We start from the raw sequence: 10,954 nt of genomic DNA, 5'->3' as shown, positions 1-10,954 counted from the left end.
GGCATCCTGTGATAATCTAATGACTTTTGCATCAGGGGACTCATGTGCTTGACGCCTATGCTTATATTCATTATTTTTGTCCCATCGATGCTGTTGCTCTTCAGGAGTCTCATTTGCCCTTTGTTGTTTTCGACGTTATGCCTTTGCTGCTTTCCTTTCATTGTCATTGGCGTACTTTTTATAAGGAGCCATGTTGGCAGTGATATTTGCTTTTTAAAGAGGTTTTCCTACAAAGAAAAGTTGATTTTAAAAATGGTCTGTGTCTGACCGTGTACAGAACATACCACAGCTCGTGGGCAGGGGAGGAAGCAAAAGGCAATACTGACCTTACAGCAGGAGATCGCAGAGGATACATTTTGTGAGGTAAAATATTTTTTAAAAACAGTCAGTGAAATATTTTACCTGAAATCCGCTGTGAATTTCTGCTGTAATGTCAGTATTGTCTTTTGCTTCCTCCCCTGCCCAGGAGATGTGGTATGCTCCGTACATGGTCAGACACAGTCAATTTTTAAAATGAACTTTCGTTGGTGGGAAAACCCCTTTAATGTGAGCGGCTTCCTCTGCCTGTAGACGCGTCGCGCATCTGCTGCCGGGATCAGCCGAATGATTCACTGCACCTGCGTGTAAGGCTACTATCACATTAGCGTCTTTGGGCGCAGCGTCGTCGACGGATACCGACGCATGCATCATGCGCCCCTATCTTTAACATGGGGGGGGCATGGACATGCGCCGGTATGCGTTGTCAAGCGTTGTACGACGCATGCGTCATTTGGGCGCACCAGACAGGGCACGGCCGACGCTACATGTTGCATTTTTCCTGCGTCAAATTTCCGGTAAACAGCACATGCAACGCACTTGCGTTGTAAATGCGCCAAAAAAACACATTAGTGTCTATGTAAAACGCATAGGGCGCAGGTGCATGCGTTGACCTGCGTTGTTCGACGCATGCGCCTTTTGAGTAAAAAACAAGCGATGAAGTGTCTAGACAGTGACAAGAGCATAAGCATTAGCCAAGGCAAAATCCAACTCCATATTCATGTAGATACTCTCCATGGGACGCTCCATCTTGATGCTGGAAAGCAAAATGGGAGGAATTCATCTCTGCAAAGGTATATATACAAATTCCATTACACCCACCCTCTTCTATCCCATTGGTGGTCTTTCTACACTTTTTTGGGCCTTTTTTTTATCTTCAATTGTGTCAAGAATAATAACTTTTTAGGACAACGCATGCGTCAAAAAACTCTGCGTTGTGTATGCGGTTTGACATGCGTTTTGGATTGCGTCGACGACGCTGCGCCCAAAGATGCTAATGTGAACGTAGCCTAATTCGCTCAGGCGCAGTAAATCAGACCGCCACCATCTTTGTGCAGACAGATAGCGGCGGTCACATTAAAACTGCGCATACGCTCCTCTTGTACAAAGATGGCTGCAGTCAGTGAATCATTCGGCTGATCCTGGCGGCGTGTTCGCGACGGTGTTCCACTGGTGGTACCGCGCAAGAGGCGGTGTAGGTATGTGTGTGTGTGTGTGTGTGTGTGATGCGTACGGCGTATAGAGTGTGTGGTGCGACGGTGTTCTGCTTGTTGTACGGCGCAATAGGTTGGTACCAGCAGCAGTTTCCATATTGAGACACCCATCACTTGGGTGTCCCAATATGGCGGTCGGTGATCTTCCTCCGCTTGGAATTCTGGGATACAGTGACAGCGGGACAGAACAGGAAATGAAAACATTACAAGGCAATTGTATAAATAGATAAATGTATATTTCGCAGTTTTAACTGCAATATGAGTTTAAGAAAGGAGGGGCCTGAGACGACTTGTTGATACTGTTTGTATTTTCATTAATTTTTCTTCTTCACTTTACATTAATAACTAGCTTACTTTTTTGAATTTCCTAGATTAATTTCAAAAGCTTACCATACCTTTAAAAAAAGAGAATGATTGATTTTATTTGCCTATTTTTTATTTTTTTTGATCATCTGTTATGCACAGGAATCAAGGCATAAATGCTTCTTCTCTCCGGCGATTACCAATATGCAGGCTCATATTTTAATAACTAATTTCATTGCTCCGATTTTCAGTGTCTGGCAAGCATTAGCCCCAGAAGTAATGGGTGCGTCTGTATATGTCATGGGCAGGGTGGAGATTGATTCAATGTTTGTATAGATCTGCTTGCATACACGCACGCTGCAAGTGCCCTAGAGGGAGTGATGTCACCCAATCGGAATGTAATCCATTAAGTATTCAGAGCGAGGCAGTGGCAAGGAAGATATCCACACAATATAATACTCCACCAAAACTTTGTATAGTCAGTGGTCCCACGTCAGGAAGCTGAGATCTGTAGGTACCTGAGTGCAAGCTGCTAGGTCAGTATGCCATGTGCGTTGTTTTAGAATGGCTTTGTAGATTGTCTGTTTGAACTATGCACAGACATGTTTTGCTATAAAGATCTCTACTGAATTTGTCCTGCCCATCATTTATTACACACTGCATACTATACAGAGTATACATTTGATACAGATTGCAGGCTGCTTGTGTAGTGCATGTTTTTGGAGATCTTTTTTTTGTACTACTTCACATTTTGTATCTTTAGTTTGTTTTTTTTCAATGCATTTTAGTCCCTTTGCCTTCTCTAAATATTTGTCCTGCTCCTGCATTTGTTATCATGTTATCAATGCTGACCATAAGTGAAATTGAGACTAGAAAGGCTTTGTAGTGGCTGCAGTTTGATCATTTTGGTGCATTGTTAAACTGTTGTCTAAGTTTACACTACTTATTAGTTGGCTTATGTTGGATTTAGTTATGTCGATCTTTGGCCCATGAAAAAAAGGCACTCTCATAAATAAAGGTACCTTCACACATAACGATATTGTTAACGATATCGTTGCTTTTTGTGACGTAGCAACAATATCGTTAATGAAATCGTTATGTGTGACAGCGACCAACGATCAGGCCCCTGCTGGGAGATCGTTGGTCGCTGAATAAAGTCCAGAACTTTATTTCGTCGCTGGACTCCTGCTGACATCGCTGGATCGGCGTGTGTGACACCGATCCAGCGATGTCTTCACTGGTAACCAGGGTAAACATCGGGTAACTAAGCGCAGGGCCGCGCTTAGTAACCCGATGTTTACCCTGGTTACCATCCTAAAAGTAAAAAAAACAAACAGTACATACTTACCTACCGCCGTCTGTCCTCCAGCGCTGTGCTCTGCACTCCTCCTGTACTGGCTGTGAGCGTCGGTCAGCCGGAAAGCAGAGCGGTGACGTCACCGCTCTGCTTTCCGGCCGCTGTGCTCACAGCCAGTACAGGAGGAGTGCAGAGCACAGCGCTGAAGGACAGACAGCGGTAGGTAAGTATGTACTGTTTGTTTTTTTTACTTTTAGGATGGTAACCAGGGTAAACATCGGGTTACTAAGCGCGGCCCTGCGCTTAGTTACCCGATGTTTACCCTGGTTACCGGCATCGTTGGTCGCTGGAGAGCGGTCTGTGTGACAGCTCTCCAGCGACCAAACAGCGACGCTGCAGCGATCCGGATCGTTGTCGGTATCGCTGCAGCGTCGCTTAATGTGAAGGGGCCTTAAGGTTGTTCTCTAAATTCTGAATTCTGTCTAAATGTACAGTGAAGGAAATATTTGATCCCTTGCTGATTTGGTAAGTTTGCCCACTGACAGACATGAACAGTATATAATTTTAAGAGCAGGTTAATTTTAACATTGAGAGATAGAATATCAAAAATAAAATCCAGAAAATCACATTGTGTAAATTATATAAATTTATTTGCATTTTGCAGTGAGAAATAAGTATTTGATCCCTCTGGCAAATAAGACTTAATACTTGGTGGCAAAACCCCTGTTGGCAAGCACATCAGTCAGATATTTTTTGTAGTTGATGATGAGGTTTGCGCACATGTCAGGAGGAATTTTGGTCCACTCCTCCTTGCAGATCATCCCAAAATCATTAAGATTTTGAGGCTGTCGCTTGGCAACTCGGAGCTTCAATTCCCTCCATAAGTTTTCTATGGGATTAAGGTCTGGAGACTGGCTAGGCCACTCCATGACCTTAATGTGCTTCTTTTTGAGCCACTCCTTTGTTGTCTTGGCTGTATGTTTTGGGTCATTGTCTTGCTGGAAGACCCAGCAATGACCCATTTTTAATGTCCTGGCTTAAGGAAGGAGTTTCACTCAAGATTTTACGGTACATGGTTCCATTCATTCTCCCATTGGTGTGGTGAAGTAGTCCTGTGCACTTAGCAGAGAAACACCCCCAAAACATAATGTTTCTACCTCCATGCTTGACAGTGAGGATGGTGTTCTTTGGGTCATGGGCAGCATTTCTCTTTCTCCAAGCATGGCGCGTTGAGTTAATACCAAAAGAGCTCAATTTTTGTCTCATCTGACCACAGCACCTTCTCCCAGTCACTCACAGAATCATCCAGGTGTTCATTTGCAAACTTCAGACGGGCCGGTACATGTGCATTCTTGAGCAGGAGGACCTTGTGGGCACTGCAGGATTTTAAACCTTTAGACGTAATGTGTTACCAATAGTTTTCTTGGTGACTGTGGTCCTAGCTGCCTTGAGATCATTAACAAATCCCCCCTGTGTAGTTTTAGGCTGATATCTTGCCTTCCTCATGATCAAGGATACCCCATGAGGTAAGATTTTGCATGGTGCCCCAGAGTGATGTCGATTGACAGTCATTATGTATTTCTTCCATTTTCTTACTATTGCACCAACAGTTGTCTCCTCACCCAGCATCTTGCGTATGGTTTTGTAGCCCATTATAGCTTTGTGCAGGTCTTTAATCTTGTCCCTGACATCCTTATAAAGCTCTTTGGTCTTGCCCATGTTGTAGAGGTTAGAGCTGGACTGATAAATTGAGTCTGTGGACAGGAGTCTTTTATAAAGGTGGCTATGTAAGACAGCTGTCTTTAATGCAGGTAACGAGTTGATTACGAGCGTCTAACTGGTCTGTAGGAGCCAGAACTCTTAATGGTTGGTAGGGAATCAAATACTTCTCACTGCAAAATGCAAATAAATTTATATAATTTGCACAGTGTGATTTTCTGGATTTTATTTTTGATATTCTATCTCTCAATATTAAAATTAATCCACCCTTAAAATTATAGACTGTTCATGTCTTTGTCAGTGGGCAAACTTACAAAATCAGCAAGGGATCAAATAATTATTTCCTTCACTGTATGTGTAATGTAGTGTAGTTGTATTAAGATTCTCACCAACTGCAATCAGATGTTATCGTAAATTTAAATAGATAAGTGCATTCTGATTTGAGCTGTAAATCGAGAAAAAAAATGCTGATCAGCAATGCACCATAGAATAATGTTGGTCTGAGTGCTGTCCGATAAAATCGTCTGGCGCTCTTACGATGTGTGAGCGAGCCCTGACACTACATTACATGTACTCTTAGGTTTGGAGAATATAAAAATTGGTGGGAGAGTTTTTTAATGTACACTTATTTAATGACTGTTTACAAGTCCAATTGGCGTTCGTCTGGCCTATTTACATAGGCTGACAGATACTGATGGGACAAAATGTTCATATTATTGTGTTATGAGCAGCACATCTCCTGTTTCATGGGGCATTATAATAATGGTGATTTTTATGTTGGCATAAAATATCCAATCACACGATTTCCATGCATTTTGCTCATTCGGCAGGTGAATGCCAGCATCTTTCAGGGCCAATAGCCGGGAACAAGTGTTCTTGAACCATCTGTCCCTCCTAAATGTACCATTTTTGCTAGACGTTTGCATCAAAATTAGGGATCACATTGTTGCTTTTAAGTTTGTCTTTTTCCAACATGTGCAACACCCTTTGTCGGATAGACATAGCACAGAATTTGTCTAAAATGCATAATGTGGAAGAAGCCAAGAAAGACAGATTTTATTTTTCTTTATGCAAATTTTGGCAGAACTTTTCAGTATTTAGCTTATTCACCCCAACTGTTTAGTAGCATGTACTAGAGCTCAACTAACAATCCATTCCTTATATTATATTACAACCATGATGATTGAATATTGGTGTGTGAAAGCTGGTTATGAACGGTCACAAGTTGGGAATGCATGGGCATGGACACATCTGCTCCTCTCTGTCTTGGTGTTTCGCTTCTTCGCTTTGCTGTTGGCATCTTACCCTTTTTGTGTGTGTGCGTGAGCCCTTGCGGGGTTGCCTGGTGCCGCTCACTTGGTGAGTGATGCTGATGACACTAGGACCCTACATAATCTGCTGAGACATGGGAGTGATTTTCAGATATGTGTTCTTTAGAGTAGGACAGGTGCGCGGTACCTGCCAATCCTACAATCGGCACGACAGGTAAGAGGGTGGTAACGTCTTCTGCAGCATTCTTCTCCAGTGCGGAAGTGAGAACAACCGGACGACCACTCCTTTAGGCTACGTTCACATTTGCGTTGTGCGGTGCTGCGTCAGCGATGCAACGCACAACACAAACAAAAACGCATTGTTTTGTGACGCATGCGTCCTTTTTTGGCATGATTTTGGACGCAAAAAAATGCAACTTGCTGTGTCCTCTGCGCCCTGACGCTTGCGCCAAAAAAGACGCATGCGTCACAAAACGCAATACAACGCATGTCCATGCGCCCCCATGTTAACTATAGGGGCGCATGACGCATGCGTCGCCGCGGCTGCGCCCGACGCAGCGCCGCAAAACGCTAATGTGAACGTAGCATTTCTATCTGAATGCCAAATAATAGTGTTCACATGGAAATTCACATAGAAATGTATCTACAAGTTAATCATTCAAACAAATACTTTCTAGTATCTTAGCTCAATCTATGACAGCGTCTAAAAGAAAAATGGTCTGTTTGCCATAGCAACTAATCACAATTAAGGTTTCATTTTTGAAAACCACTATAAGAAATTAATATTACTTTGTGACTGGTTTGCTATTGGCAATAATTAGTTTTTCTTTGAGTCGTTGTTGCCAATAGCAACCAATCGCAAAGCAGCTTTTCTTATTGTGGTTCTGGTAAAAAAAAAAAAAATACAGCTCAGTGATTGGTTGCTATGGGAAATGAAAGTCTTTCTTTTAGACAGTTTCCTAAATCTGCAATGGAGGTTGTTGGGGTAAAACTGCTTGTTGATTCAAGTTGTATGTTTTATTGAGTGCTAGATGTTAGAAGTCTAGACTAATCTCCTCTCTGGATCGTCTTAATAATGATATGACTCAAAAGCATGAACTTTAAAGGGTTTTCAAGGCATTTTTTACATTCTTTTAAAAGCTTGCTCTGTGTAAAAGTAATAGTCAGCCTTGCTTCCCTCCTCTCCCCTCTGCCACTCCAGTGTCAGATCTCCGCTGCTGCCCTACAGCTTTCACACTGCGGCAGCAATGACGTCACGACTGCAGCATGTGATCACCTGAGAACAGCGAGACTAAAGCCCCCCCCCTACACACACACACACACACACACACACACACACACACACACACACACACACACACACACACACACACACACACACACACTTATATGGCTGTTGGCCCAATGATGGTTCAGCTGATTGTTCTGCCATCAGATATCTCCCATACACCGGAGCTCACGCTCTGCCATACATCTCTGGTGGCGGCTTATCTTAGGGAGAACAAAAGGATCGGCAGTCCAACCTCAAACGTTGTGGATCCTTATCTCCCTCAACAATCAATTGTCCGAAGCTCCCATATATGTTACTGTTGGCTAAACATGACCTTATTGGCAAGATCGGCAACATTAGTCTGGCTTTATTCTCATTTCATCCACAGGTTATACAATAAAAGACTGAAAGATACGGGTTCTATCTCTGGGACCTTCATCTTGCTTGAGAAAATACATTCCACTATTTTCATAATTTCCATAGAAGTGTATGGAGAGAGACTTGCATGCCTGGCCGCCTCACCTTTCACCGCTGTCATGTGACAGTCACAGGGCCCTTTCTCAAGATGGATGGGGGTCCTAATTCTGGGACTCGCAACTTTCAGAAATGTTTGCCAAATTCTGTGAATATGCCATACATGTCTGAAATGGGAATAACCCTTTAACTAAGGTCCTTTAATGCAGGAGAGGTTTTGCGTCATGACACAACCGGCAAGAAATTATGTTGATTTCCTCTCTAAAGCTCATAGAGATGTAAGTATATCTCCTAGGCCAGGGGTCCCCAACTCCAGGCCTCGAGGGCCGCCAACAGTGCAGGTTTTCAGGATTTCTTTAGTATTGCATCGGTGGTAATGTGATCATCTGCACAGGTGATGATTTCAACCCCTGTGCAATACTAAGGAAATCCTGAAAACCTGCACTGTTGGCGGCCCTCGAGGCCTGGAGTTGGGGACCACTGTCCTAGGCTATAACACAGGCAGTGCCCCCTTTTTTTTTTTTTTTTTGCAGATTTTCCTATATGTAAACTGTAAGATGGTATTTGTATGTGGCCATGTACTTACAGGTATTTTCCTAAAATTATCAGAATTCGGTAAGCTGCATAAGGTGATTGCCGAAATTAAAATGGAGCCTTGAAAACTGATTTAAAGGGAACCTGTTAGCAAGATTGTGCACAGTAACCTACAGACAGTGTCAGGTCGGCGCTGTTATACTGATTACAATGATACCTGGGTTGATGAAATCCGTCTTGTGGTTGTTTAATCTTTATTTTCAGTTAATGATCTGCCCGTGCTGTGGGGTGGCCTGTGGGGGGTTCTCCATTTGGTGCTCTGATTCGGTATTCATAATGCAGACTGCTGATAGGTCACTGATCCCTCACTGACCTGCCTCCTAGTTTACATAATGAATATAAAAATATATAATCTCCTGAAAAAAAAAATCCCCTTGTGCAGCACACACATATGTACTGTGTTGTCTTGATATTTCCCCCAAAAAAATCCATTTGAAAATGGAGGTTGCCGCACCTACGCAGTAGCAGCTGTGATCCGATCGGTGATTGCTAGAGAAGAAAAAAATTCCTCCTCGAAGATGGCGCCGCCAGGCCTGCGCAGTAGCAGCTATCGGATTTCATCATCAATGTATCATTGTAATCAGTATAACGGCGCCGGCCTGACACTGTGTGTAGGTTACTGAGCACAATCCTGCTGAGAGGTTCCCTTTAAGTTCTGCCTAGTAAGGTGATCAGCAGTGACAGACCTATTGCCATAGTGGCTGCTATGGGGTCTCAGTGCAGGGGTTCCTAGTACAGTGGGCAGAGAGAGATGCTCAGGTCTCTGCCTGACTACCAATACAGAGAGGCAGCTGAATTCGACCTGCAAAGGTCCTAATTACCTCTAGGACCTACCTTGATGTCTCAGGCATGTGGCCAGTCACATGCCTGCAAAGAACCTAAAGGTGGGAAGGTCCTGAGGAGTCAATATGAACCCAATATTATTATTTGTCCTGAATTAGGTTTGAAAACAACTTACGGTATGTAGGATGCATTCAGGTGTTCGTTCGTATGTGTGTGTGTGTGTACACATCTACTATGCTGGCAGAAGTGTTGTGTGTATATGCACGTCACAGAGTTGTTTGTGTACGTGATATAGATGCTGCACAGCTGTGTGTATAAAGAAAAACTAACAGGAGCTTAAAGGGAACCAGCCAGGTCCCATGTCTGCTCCAAACGGCTACTAAAACTGTGCTTTAAGCAAAATCCTGTATTTTAATGAATTCTTTAAAGTGGCATGGTTCGTTTCTATAGTTTTGATAGTAAAGTTTACATCTGCAGTATGGAATATGCTAATGAGGCTAGGCAGGGCTTCCCACCCCTGGTCTAGTAATTCCTTGATCTTCAAATCATGCCTCCTAGGCTGTTTGACATTCTCTATTCCAGCCCTGCCTTGGTAGGACCGCCTGCACCTCGTGCCAATGCATGAGAGTTCTAGTTATCCTACCAAGTCCCATAAATATGGTATATGTCCTGCACTAATCAGTGCCAAGATCATAATCTCCATCAGAGAACACAAAGTCCTTTATTCTTCCTTAGACAACCGATAATATTTGCTTCCTGGTCTCCATCTTTGTATGAGTGTGTTTGTGTATGTGAAAGTCTGTGACGCTTCTTATTGCAACAATACCAGTCTGAGCATTTGCCCCAAATAAAGTAATAACATTTATACTCCCCTCCGGCGCCGTTCCAGCGATATCCGGACTGTCTTTCTTATTGACTTTATAGTAGGAGGTCCTCTTGATTGATATTCAGATCTCCATTATCTGATTTCAGTGCCCGGGCCGCGCATCTCCTAACCCAACCGTGACATATATACGAAGCTATCATGCTCGGATCGGGTTTGTGGCCAGCCCGTGCTTTGCGATCCGACTTCGGACCGATGGTCACAGACATCTGAAATAGCCCCAAGGGCAGAGACAGACTGCCGTGTTTCTCGTGCGAGAATCGCATCGTAAACCTCGTACTCGCTATTGGCTCTCCTGACCTGAGCTGGACAGCTGCGTAGAAGAACATCATACTGTCTTGCTCGGGTCAAGAGAGGTGCCAGGCCAGTGCGTGCAATGTGAATCTCGCACAAGAAATACGGCAGTCTGTCTCTGCCCTAAGGCAGAAAATTGCTCTCACTTTGGACTCCACCATTCATTCATCACATGGTCAGCTATTCATCTGACTAGCAAGCATCTATTAATACTTTTCAATTTGGGATGGCTAGCTTTAGCAAGTGTTGTTTCTTCACACGACAACTCCTTTTAATGATCTTCGAACATATTTTATACTTCCTGTGAACTAATGCAAAAATAAGTTTCCTTAGTGCTTCGCACGACACTGGCCTGTGTGTTGTTCTCTTTCTTGTAAGCTTGCCTGAGTAAGGGGCACCTATGCCCTATAAGCTAGCAAATACAATATTTTTACCCCCTTCCTTCAACCTTTTCTCCCAGATTATGCTGTTCTGCAGTGACCTGACATGAGCGATGTGTGCATGGATGAGTACATGGCATGGAGGTGCACTCTCTAA

At 43.5% G+C, this 10,954-nt stretch overlaps 1 long non-coding RNA gene across 1 annotated transcript in view; it reads left to right on the top strand.

Moving 5' to 3' along the window:
* Positions 1-374: 374 nt before the first annotated feature.
* Positions 375-10,954, top strand: part of LOC138676408 (uncharacterized) — a 94,993-nt gene continuing 84,413 nt past the window's right edge. The window contains exon 1 of the long non-coding RNA XR_011320780.1: positions 375-2,368. This is a non-coding gene — a long non-coding RNA (uncharacterized lncRNA). The remainder of the gene's footprint in view (positions 2,369-10,954) is intronic.

Source organism: Ranitomeya imitator, chromosome 4 (assembly GCF_032444005.1).
Source record: "Ranitomeya imitator isolate aRanImi1 chromosome 4, aRanImi1.pri, whole genome shotgun sequence".
In the NCBI taxonomy this organism is placed as follows: domain Eukaryota; kingdom Metazoa; phylum Chordata; class Amphibia; order Anura; family Dendrobatidae; genus Ranitomeya; species Ranitomeya imitator.
The sequence above is the reverse complement of the archived record's forward strand: the minus strand, read 5'-3'. Positions and strand labels throughout refer to the sequence as shown.